Below are 11,889 nucleotides of genomic sequence, written 5' to 3'. Positions count from 1 at the left end.
TTTCAACATGGTTTATTGATGAGTCATTTATCCATTTTATCTAAATTATGTTCGCATATGCATAATTGTTTCTCTGCCTTCTCGCATTGATAGTCAAACAGTACCAACAACGCATGTTTGCTCTACCAGTCTTTGCTGTAGAAAGGCAAGCAGGGACTTCATTTTCAATCAACCTTGAGCTTGACTTCTTGAAGCTATATTGACTGACCATGACTGATCATGATCAGATCCAAGCTGTTCTTACTGAAGAACAACAGATGTTTTGCTAGGAAGGAGGAATTGATGTTGTATTCACTTTGACCCACCAAACCAGATATACCTCACCAGTGCGAATTGCCACTAGTTCATTGCGAATTTTATAGATTTTTTTTAGGTAAGGTTGGCGGGCAGAAGTTCGTCTTGGTTCTGAGTTGCCATTGTGGTAGGAGAGCTATTGATGGAATTCTAATTGGACGCCATATAAGCTAACATTCCGATCATTTTCAATTCTAGCCGTTACTGCTAAAATAGTCAATTTGAAGATGTAGGATAGAAATGGAAACAGTAATGGAAGTCCATTTCCTGTTCTATGAAGATTATAAACAGTGCTAGTGTATTTGTCCAAGATTGGTGAGATTTTACGCGTTTTGTATTCGTGTAAAATTGCAAAAAAAGGAAAATAATCGTAGTAAGTAGTTAAGTGTAAAATGTCCCTGCTCCCCACAGCGAACCTTACGAACGCAGCCAACACTACACTGCCCCATGAAAGGACGACAGTAATACCGCTACTCACCACCAGAGACGCCGAGAAAGACATCGAATGGGCGGCCATGGGGGTGGCGAGTTAGTGGTCAGCATGTGGCGGAATTCATGGGCGACAACAGGTCAGAGTCAGAGGCTTGGGGTCAACGGTCACAAGAACGACAAATTATTAGCCTGGTGATTGTCGAAAGGAAAGGTTGAATTGAGGAGGCTGAAAAAAGTTATTAAGCTAGCAGAGAAAAAGTTATAGAAGTTGGAAAATTGAAGAAGTTGGTAGAAGAGAAAGTTAAAAGGAGTTAGTGTAAAAGACTGGACATCTAGGACCTCGCGTTTTTTGTTTTAAAAACCCCCTTGTGATTTCCCATAAACGTCATTCTGGGAAAGCCGTTACCAACCCGATACCTGCTTTAGTGATGTATGTCGACCTAGTGCTTCAAAAACCTGCAGCACGTCTACGGACTGCTGAAGCCTCGAGTCCGTTATCATACTCGAGGAGCGCACGACATGGACAGAGGGTCCACAAGAAGTAACATATACTTTTGGAATATAAATTTAATATGAGTTTGAAAGAATGTAAATTTGAAGAAATTCCCGGTAACATGTTCAAATTCCCGTGTTTTTCCCGGTTTTCCCGGATTCCCGGGTGAGTGGCCACCCTGCGTTATCGTGCTCTTATTGTGAAACGCGAAAAAGGTAAAAAGAAGACTCGAATCTGCAATACCAAACGACTTTGGTTGCTAAACATTCAAACATGGTAATAAAAGCAATTTAGCGACCTGATACGGCAATAGAAGCCAGTTGAGAAATCGTTATCTTCACTTCTTGCGGAAATACCATTAATAATTGAACCTCCTTAAACCAGACAAGGCTCACGCCTGAACTGTGGCTCAGAAAACTACTGCAGCAATGATAGTACGCGTGCAGTCACCGAGATACGCATTGGCAAAACAGCTCAAAGACGCAGTTCAGTTGCGCCAGTTAACTCAAATGGATAAAAGATGGTACGCATGCTCATGGAGATTTTGAATTTTGCAACGTGTTCGAGGTTGATATTTTCACTTACTCTCTGACGAGGCATGGTAATTACTTCCAGCGCTTCAGATTGAACGAAGAGGTTGCGGTGGGAATGCCGTGTCGATAATTACCTTGATTAGATTTACGCAACAGTTACATAGTAGGTCTGTTGGTAGTGACTTTTATGACCTCCTTTTCAATCAACTATTTCCGCTAGCTTACAATTACAATTAGTTGGAGGGTAGCTTTATCCTTAGTGCCTAAAAATGTGTGTCATACTCTTCTTATGTTGGAGATTTTTTACATTTACCATGCAGGTTTGTGGTCCGAAGGGTCAAAACATTTTCATGAAAACTTTGTCCACTAATTATGTGGACAGAATTTTTAAATCATCGATAAACCTTTTGTAATAACTATTATTTTAAAACTAAAAATATGGCAAATTTTGACCTCCACAAGGTAGTAAGTTCCCCCTAAGCAATTTGGCTCATTCTGATTTGGTAGATGGTACCAAATGAGAATTTAATAATTTCTGCTTCCTCACTGAAAAACTATTGAATTGCTTTCTTTTCAAAATATCCATCGCGGAAAGAAAATGCATGTTTTTGTACAAGTCTAACCTTATTATTATTGTCTTTATTAACGAGACTTTTCCAGCGCCAGCCCGCTCATCTCGTGATAAACCGAGTTGAATCTATAAATTATTTTAAACCACTACGCCGACTATATATATTTATATATAAAACAGATACACCAGATCAAAGTGCCAACCTAAAGCATTTTTGTTAAATCTTGTAACCTTATGTAATCGATTGAGACACATAAATTCATTCATTCCTGTTTCACACCTTACACCATGCAATTGATCAGAATGGGTCTTCCATCATTACTCACATTGGATCCATCCTGGACTGGTTAGGTGATACAGAATTGATGGAGGGACGAACTGGATTATTCACTCACTGAAGAAACCTCTTCAGGACGATAACCGCCCAAAATACTCTTTCTTCCGGCCAGAAAGCGGCTCCATTCCCCACTGAAGTCCGGGCCACTGCACCACAAACAGATCCGTAATCCACAGGAGAATCCCGACCACTAAGTGGAAGAGACTCTTCGCGACAGAAACTCTCCACGAAAACGATCTTACAGTTTCGGTTGAAGAAAACAACTTGCCCAAGAACGCCACTAAGCATGTATGGGGACGCTTACGTCCCCAGGGTCCATTATCGTCAAAGATCAGATCCAGCCGAGATCGTAGCTTTCCCGCCGGAACACTGTTTCCAATGGCAAAATCAGGGTAGTAAATATCGAACTAGAAGTAACCTTGATGAACATGCAACGACTTCGCGTGATGGTCACAATTTCGTACTGCTGCTATGCTCGTCCGGTTCTCGACGTACACTCCATCGATCACCTTCACCACACTCGTCTTATCGGCCTCAAGCTACTCACATACTGCCTTGGTGCGTACTTGCCAGAAGTCCAAATGTTCCACTATCTCGCAACATTTTCGGCCCGTGTGGCCTCCGGAACAATGACTATCAACGTTTTAACTGGGCCTTTCCGTTTGGCTCTCTTTCAGATCGAGTTTTGTATGTCTCAACATTCCGCCGTGAGCTGCTGCGCTGTATGCGTAAAGCAGCAGATAAATCAATCACACCTTTTAGGACCAGCCGATTAACACTACTTTTCCAACTTCTGCAACAGCAGAATCATCTTTTCAAAACGATAAACTTTCTCGCCTTAACCCCCAGTCGCGAACAGTGTCTTTTGCACTTGACGATCGTCCTCGATCATCCACTTGTCCACCTCATCACTTTGTTTACATATACTTCTTCTTCTTAACGTTATTCCCCTGATAGTCGACGTTGTTTTTAGCCGTGTGGGCTTGTTTCCATCACCACCACTCATATATGGGCACGCGCGGGCAGTGTGTCAGAACTTCCCGTGCTCGCACTATACTGACTGTTGCAATGTACACCTGTTGTAGCGATCGAGACGACGATCGACGACTGCACTGAGTAGAGGTACTGGCACAGGTTGATAATCACCACCTGCCAAACAGTCAACTTGCGTTATCCACACTGGGGCGGAGACACAGCTTTTCAATGAACAAAATCTCTTGCGTTTTGAATGTATGCTGAAGATTTTAGACATGATAAAAAGAACTCCACAAAAGTATATTAACTGAAGCCTCATGGTGACGAATGCTTCCTAACTACAAATAAAACAAGGAGTTATTATTTTAAAAGCAGTTTTGAAAGAATAAGAAATTACTTGAGTAAAACTATTCCAAAGTGATTGGTTTCTATCTATCTATTCTGGAGATTTTTTTTTCTGCAGCCTTGATATTAGAGCATAATTACTTCAGCGATAGTTCAGAAGGTTGAATAAATTAAATTGAAAAGGCACTTTGGCAACGATTCATTTAACTTTGGAAGAGAAGTCAATACAGCATAAAATCTAACATAAAACGACAGCTTAAAATCGAGCATGGACTACGTTGAAGGAACATCACAATAAAGAGCATCGATGGGACCCAGAAGGTAACCCTCTTATGAAGCAAATTACGAATCAGAACTATCGAGTTGGAGAAAGCAGCAGCCGAATAGTGCGCTGTTCCAATGAAGGAGCTTGAAGTAACTCGAAGTTTCTCCCTGTCCTGCTCATACCCATATTTGTTATTGACAAAAAGAACGAAGCAGGACAGGAACAACCTCAAACTACTTCGAGCTCTTCATTGGACAGCGCATATCTTAGAAGATATTCTGAAGAATTTCGCGAGATTGGAGAGCTCTGGAATTTGTCAAACTGGTAATTGTGTGTGTAATCTTCTTACGAACTATGCTGAATCAGACATCATCGAGAAAGAAGGAACCCTGGGCAGAAGCTTCCTAGCCCTAGATTCGAGCAGACCTTTTTCATAATTTTGCCACATGACACACTTTTTGTTATACTTCACACTACAGTACACTTGAAAATCTTGAAGATGTCTAGGAACCCTATTCTTTCTGGAGTTCTTCTGCTACAGCTGCCTTTAACACCCCACCGCACTGAATACATTGAGGAGTATTTCAGCCAAAATCCTGGCCAAAAGCCAAAAACAAAAATTTAGATTTTTCCATATTATTTTTCGATTTTGAACTCTTAAATAGTAATACTAATTTGCCATGTAATTTTTTAAACAATATTGTTTACTTCAAGCGATGCTGGCTTCACCATAATTAACGGCTGAAAATTTCGTTCGGTAGAACTACTCCTTTGGCCAAACAAGTCGTTTGCATGATTGTATACCAATTTTAAAAATTGTGACGTAAAACATTTTTAGTTATAGCTACGGGTGAAATGCGAATAAGAGCAGCGAGTTGAATGGCTGGCAGAAGTTTCTGAGCGATCATTTTTCAAGATCCGTAATTTCATTTTCCGCCATAGTCAAAACATCATCCGAGCAGATACTTAAGACTTTTATTTAAAAAAATCTTGGTCAATTATTATTTTTCAAAATAGTTGAAAATAGTGACTTTTTGCGAGAAAAAAAAGTGACTTTAGTGACTTGTGGTCGAAAAAGAGACTTTCCCGAGTGACTTGCCCGAAAAAGTGATGCCAAGTTCACTAAAAAAAGTGACCCGCTACCAGGCCTGCTGGATTCAAAATGCAAAAATGTCTGAAGGTCGCCTTAATTCTCCGAGGATTTCCAGATTCATTTAATCCTGTGACGACAGCTTTAGAACGAGGACGCAACGAAGACGATCTCAAACTCGAAATGGTGAAAATTAAACTAATTGATGAAGCCGAAAAGCAATCGAAGCGGAGAGGAGGAATAGAAGAACAAGCCTTGAAAATTGCGGGCAGATTTAAGCAGCTAAAATCAATATCCTGTTACTTCAGTGGAATGCAAGGTCATCGAAAGAATGCAAAGCGTTTCTTGCGCAGCTACATTCAAATGAAAACCATAACAAAGCATCAGAAAAAAAGCAACAGTTCGAGAAAACGATCGCAGCAAAGCCCTTACTTTTATGGTCCGGAACTGTGGTGATCCAATGGAAAGCCTGGATAGCTGGACTCCAAAGGTTGCGACTTCCCGCTTGACGAAGCGATGAAGAATTATTTCAGCGTGCAGTATTTAAAAAGTATATTTTTGAAAGGTGAAAGAAATCGCGACAGCAGATCGAACCATTGGTTTTGTACCAGTTAAACTTTGACGGTGGATGAAACGCGTTCCATGTTGATGAGGAAATTACATCTACCGAATTCCAATGAATACTGTACGTATATGTTGAGAATCAGGTCCATAAAAAGCCGAAGATCATCCGATCGGAGAAATGAGAAACGTGGACCATCATGCAAATGAACATCAATGTATTGAACCCTGTTACAGTACGCCGATCAACTCGAATAGATATTGACTAGTACTGGCCATACTTGCGGGTCAATTAGCATAACGAGTTCATCAGAGCAGAACCTAAAACTTTTACGAAGCAGTATCCTGTTATAGACAAGAAGAGTGGAAAGCTGCAAACTGGGCAAGAAGAGGAGGTGATATCACACCAAGATAACGGAACGTGGAGATCACTGGAAACTATCTCAGGACGCAAAGCCATAGGTTGTAAATGGGTCTATGTATAAGCAAAAGTTGGACGAGACTGGTCAAATAGCAAGATATAAAGCCAGATATAAAAACGACAGTTGTGTATTGCTTCCGTGTTGAGTTGTATAGAATGGTTTGCCCTTCAAAACACGAGTTAGTTTAGTCATGAATTCTGAGATGCTTGTTTTTAAAGAATTACTTTAGAAAGCAAGATACTCACACTTCACTTCAGTAAAAAATACTCACAAGGCTCTAGGCAACCTTAAAAATCCTAAAGGATTGATTATTTGTTATTATACCGCTCATAAAAAAATCTACTACCTCCGCTTATTTTTGATCGCAACACAAAATGAGCGCCAGATAATCGCCTAAGAAAAACATACCTCCAGAAAAAAAGCTATAGCTATAGTATACTTTGATATTTGTTTCAAAATACGGCCTCCACGTGATGGATTGTGGCAATGAATACTTCAGTATTTGACGTATCTGACTTCCCTGGGCATAAAGTATCATCCCCAGTCCAACATTTTTTATACTTATTACCCAATTGATATAGGTCACTCATATACATAAGATATAAGATATGTATATAATGTGCACCGAATCGCTATATACCTACTAAAAGTGGAGGCCATATACGTGCTAAATAAGGACTTTCTCGAGTTTTCCATGATCATTTATACGACTTAGTGAATATTTGAAAGAAATAAATGGTAACAACCCCTGTCTCGAACATTTTGACCTCTGGAACTAAAGGCTGAATTGCTCTACCCTTGTTCTACTCAGCAACTCTTAAAAAAGCAGCAAAATTTTTGACAATCCCATAATCTAGATGGAGATTTATTATTGAGCAAGAGCTCAATTAGTACGATGTGAACTACATTGATACGATTCGGATGCCTTGTTGTTGTACGTACCAAATGTGGCTTGAATCGCATATATGATAACAACCCATAATTTTCCTGATAATGTTCGTACATAACAACGATTGCGCATCCTTCAAACAATTCAAACCACGTATAAACGATTCTGAAATGTCAACATCAGTAAAGTCTTTCACCGTGTTTACTTTCGAGTCTGTATTTACAGCTCAATTACATTCTAGTTGTTCTTAGATATTGAGCGATAATGGTTGTAGCAGCACAAAAATTACAACGCCTATAATCGGAATTTTGGCAGATCGGATGCCAAGAGTAAAGTAAGTAATTTTTGAAATGTAATTTAATCGGTAAGGATTGAAAGTGCTCAATACGCAGAAGGTGGAAGCTGTATACGTACAACGCACATCGGTATATATGATTTGCATGACAATATTTGTATACATAAACGATTTTTCCGATTTGATCCGATAAAACTGATATTATTTATATAGGTTTATGACTTTTTCGTTAACGCAATCGTAAATATTGCATACATGCGTATCATCGCGCTAATATTATTCATGTTTTATTCATCTTTGCAAGCAAGTCATATACGAATGTGAAAGAAAATAGCAATATATGCGATATAATTTATCATTTCCATGCATACGATATGTGGTTTTACTGGGTCGTGTTAGCCTCATGATATACGAAAAATGGTAACTTGACTAGAAACCTCGCAGTTATTAACTGTGGGTACTTAATAGACACTAAGCTGCAGGGCAAAACTATAACTCAGTGTGGGGATGTAATGCCCACCTAAAAGAAGAAAGAAATTGATATCTAAGATCATGCTTCCGACGTCTGTCAGCATTAGTAAATGAGTTCGTGGCAGAGTCATCAAGTAAAAGCCGGCTTCGTTAACAGCCGTTCGACAACAGACCAGATCTTTACTACGGCATTAGTCTTCCGAAATGCCGTGAATACCAGATCCCAACGCACCATCTGTTCGTTGATTTCAAGACGGCATACGACAGTATAGACCGCGTAGAGCTATGGAAAATTATGGACGAGAACAGCTTCCCTGGGAAGCTTACCAGACTGATCAAAGCAACGGTGGATGGTGTGCTGAATTGACGGATTTCCTCCGCTGGCTTGACCCTCACTGCCTGTACAATAGTACCATTTAAGTGTTTCTCATGGCACAAGTGCAGGAGGAGTGTCCCTACTTCAGTAGAGTAGCGAGTGATCTGCTTCGGCAGAAGTGTGAGTGATCGGCTTGTGCTGAGGAAGGAGTGCCGTAGTAGGTAATCGCTATCGTCACCCCCAGGCATATGGCTGAAGTTTGTGTATAGACTACACATGCTGAGGTATGATTGTCCCAGGCAGTTACCGCTATTGACTCCTCGGGGCATGGCAGTGGAGTGTTAGAGTGAGCATCCAAGTAAGTCTCAAATGATGTGAGTGCCTGTGTGAATGAGGACATTAAGAACAGCCTGTCCCCCAGAAGTAATTTGGGAAAGCTGTTCCGGGGGGAAATTGGGGTTGGTCCCCAAGAAGGGTTTAATGGGTAGAACTAGTCATACTGGATATTCCCCACTCCAGTGCACACCATGTGATTTGCTTAGCAATTTCTACAGCATGTATTAACAGATCAATTTTCAAGAATTACTCCTTGTAAAAAAAAGCGTTTCTCGTAGTCCTGCTTCAACCATTCGGTCACTACAGGTTCGTCCGTCAAGATGCTGTGGTAGTAGCGGATTGTGTTAAAATAATAATCGGAGATACGAAATGAAAGCATGGATTATTTGAATGAGATTTGAATTTCTAAATCAAATCTCATTCAAATAATCCATCTCATTCATCATAATACAATCCATCAAAATACCTGCACATCTCGGCTCGCGGCGCGAAACCTTTGCATTGAGCTTTTTATAGAATTTGAATGTTTCTTGAGAATGGCACAGCTGCTTAATCTTCTCGCACTTCGCGTCTTCCAGGCGGCGTTTCTTCTCCTTAAAAAAGGCGGGCCTGTTGTTTCCGTTTCCGTCTATAACGTTCCACGTTTTGCTTCAGTCGCTCTAGGGTGTACCGCGGTGGCCAAAGTTCTTGATTTAAGTTAATTGAATATTTTAAAAGCCTGCAATAGCGTGATTAGAACAGTTGGCGATCCCGAACTATTGTTGGAACCGAAGTCGGAAGCCTTTTATTTTGATACTATACACTCGCACTGACGTCGATGCGAGGTTCTTGTTGGTTGTTCAGGTTGTCCAGATGGCGTTGGGTCACACGTAAATTACAAACTGGTTTATGATAATCTTGAAATTCGATAACTTCAAATATGTTGACTATTTAGAAACCAAGGGGACCAGGTTCTTTAAGAACTAGATTTTTTAAACTAATTCTCCAGAGAGGTCCTAAAATCGTACCCATCAATGGCTAATGAACTGACAAATATTTTAGAGGCAAAGGTGGACTGTAAGATCTGCGGATTGTTTAACAAATTGGTTAATGTATGAATGATGTGCTATGAAGAATGAAGTTATAATCACTGCACAGTTTAATATTGGAGCAGAGAATTTGCGCGGTTCTGCTTCCTATGAACAAACGAGCACCCAGTAGAACAATCCATCTATCGCGAAAAGTGGATCGAGATTTTCCATGGAGTCTCAATTTCTTGAATGTGCTCAGGAAAGAGCAAGCAAAGAAGCAAAAAATTTTGGATCGCGAAATGGCAGACACGTTTGAACTAAAAACAACTAATAAAACTATGATGGTACAAAGGACTAGGGCCTGCCCAACCTTTTCAAGCCACGGGCCAATTTTCAGATTGACCACTTTCTGGTTTCATTTTTCACATTTTCAAAATAAATCAAAGTTAAATACATTTTTTTAGAATGGCAAAGAATTTAAAGAAAACTTTACGATATGCAGAAACAGTTCGTAGATGGAGAAAACGATTTGGAGCGCAGATGACGAGCTCAATGAACCGGAGTCCGAGAAACAGACTGACAAGACGCTGATCGACCTGACCTACAACCTGCGCTCCTCCACGAGCAGAGGACCCACACATTGGGGGGCGGTGCGAGGGCGCGTTCCCAAAGAAGTATCAGGATTTTTTTGGGACTCATATTCTTCCTGACAAAAGTTCCAGCTTCGCGTAACCCCAGGTGATGCGAGCGTCGAGATCGAACGTTCCTGGGAAGCGATTTCGTGCGAGGATAGCGATCTTTGGAGGAGCGATGGTCGAATACCGAGCGCAGATGAAGAATCGAACCTGGATACCGCCGTTGCCTGCTGGAAAGAAGCACTCCGTTGCAAGTGGGTGTACACGGTCAAGACCAATCCAGATGGATCACCAGGCGGTACAAAGTCCGTTGATGACCAGGGGCGACTCTCAAGTCAAGGGTGTCGACACGAAGACCCTACTCGCCCGTTCCGGTATCACCATCCGCAATTTGATGTCGTTGGCTGCCAGGTTGGACCTGAATTCACCAGATGGATGCAGTAATGGCGTTTCTGCAAGGTGAGTTGGAAGGGTGAAAATTTATAGGGCAGCCAGAAGGATTCGTCACCTGACGGTCCGGTGTCTGAGGTGAAAGCGCCATACGGACTAAACAAACCGGCAGGATTTGGAACCAGAAGCGTATGGCGAATTGAAGCGCTTTGGACTAAGCGATCGAAATATGACACGTGCATGTCTATCAAATTGAAAACGGACAGACCCTGATAGTAGCGGTGTATGTCGATGACCTCCTCATCTTTACAACAACCAGCGTTGGTGAACCACCTCAAGCACCTCGTTGAAGTTCGTCATCAAGGATCTTGGATTGGCCAATAAAGTCCTTGGCATCCGGTGACGCGATAGAAGGAGACTGTGCGTTTGGACCAGGCAGTATATTCAGCAGCTAGTCGAACGTTTCGGCATGGAGACTATGATCGTGCGACTGACGGACCACAATCAAAACTGACGAAGCAGATGAGTCCTCAATGAGGAAGAACGAAAGCAGATGAAGAAAGTTCTCCAGTTCCTGGCGTTTGCGCGCCCGGAGATATTTTGCCGTGAATGCGGTCAGCCAGTTTGAGCAGCGATCCAGGCAAACCGCCTGAACAGCAGCGAAGCGCATTTGCAGTACCTGAAAGGGACGAAGGAGATGAAAATTATTTATAAGAAACAAGAAGACGAAAGTTTGACTGGCTTCAGTGATGCGAACTGGGGAAACGACATCGAGACGCGACGGTCCATCACGGGATATGTGTTCATGATGCCAGGCGGACCGATATCGTGGAATTGTCGAAGGCAATCTGACAGTAGCCTTGTCGACAACTGAAGCGGAGTATATGGCGATATCAGCGGCAACCAAGAGGCTATAGGGCGGGACACGACAGAAGCTATCCGGCGTTGCTAGAAGATAACCATTTTAGCGACAACAAGAGCGCGATCCACCTGCGAAAAGGAAGTCGGTTACTCCCCACGCAGTAAGCACATAGACATTCGTTATCATTTCGTACGCGAGAAGATCGACGAAAATGTGATCGGTTTGCAGCGTTGGAAGTCACAACAGTTGCGGACATACTGACGAAGCGATTCCGCTCCAGATTCGAAACTGAAAGACGAACAATTGGCATGGACGGACTCTCGGTTAAAGGATGTTGACGCAGTAACCATCGAATTAACAGCCAGCT

General features: G+C 41.7%; 1 pseudogene; it reads right to left on the bottom strand.

The window, feature by feature from the left end:
• Positions 1-2,731: 2,731 nt before the first annotated feature.
• On the bottom strand, positions 2,732-10,902 carry LOC134205936 (UDP-N-acetylglucosamine transferase subunit ALG14 homolog; annotated as a pseudogene).
• Between the last annotated feature and the right edge of the window lie 987 nt (positions 10,903-11,889).

The sequence above is a fragment of the Armigeres subalbatus genome, chromosome 1 (assembly GCF_024139115.2).
Source record: "Armigeres subalbatus isolate Guangzhou_Male chromosome 1, GZ_Asu_2, whole genome shotgun sequence".
In the NCBI taxonomy this organism is placed as follows: Eukaryota; Metazoa; Arthropoda; class Insecta; order Diptera; family Culicidae; genus Armigeres; species Armigeres subalbatus.
This window is presented reverse-complemented; position numbering and strand designations above follow the sequence as displayed.